The sequence below is a fragment of the Lissotriton vulgaris genome, chromosome 8 (genome assembly GCF_964263255.1).
Source record: "Lissotriton vulgaris chromosome 8, aLisVul1.2, whole genome shotgun sequence".
NCBI lineage: Eukaryota > Metazoa > Chordata > Amphibia > Caudata > Salamandridae > Lissotriton > Lissotriton vulgaris.
Window position 1 is genome coordinate 1,531,695,777 of NC_141696.1, and position 415 is coordinate 1,531,696,191.

Below are 415 nucleotides of genomic sequence, written 5' to 3' on the forward strand. Positions count from 1 at the left end.
AGTTGTTTTTTTAACTCTGAATGTACTAGCACTATATTACCCAGATATATTTGGCATGAGTAGGTAAGCAATGTCATCTGACTACTGACATCTGTGTTCAAGGGGAAGTGGAAGGTAATGCAGACAAGAGTTTACTTTACAAAAAAGCATGAAATGGGAAATATTCATTGTCAAACCTGAAGGTAAGAGAGGTGGAAGCAAGTTTAGAAGGAGGACATAGAGCAAAGTCTATGTTAAATTGATTGTGTTGTAGATCAGTTGGAAAAAATGTGATGAATAGAGAAAAAGTACTACAGCTGATTCCAAGACCTATTTTGTTAGAAGCAAGGAACCTCTCAACTGTGCCGAAACCCGGGATTGAACCAGGGACCTTTAGATCTTCAGTCTAACGCTCTCCCAACTGAGCTATTTCGGC

General features: G+C 39.0%; 1 non-coding gene across 1 annotated transcript; it reads right to left on the reverse strand.

Moving 5' to 3' along the window:
• Window positions 1-342: 342 nt before the first annotated feature.
• TRNAF-GAA (transfer RNA phenylalanine (anticodon GAA)) lies at window positions 343-415 on the reverse strand. Its single transcript has one exon. It is a non-coding gene; the product is annotated as a tRNA-Phe (tRNA).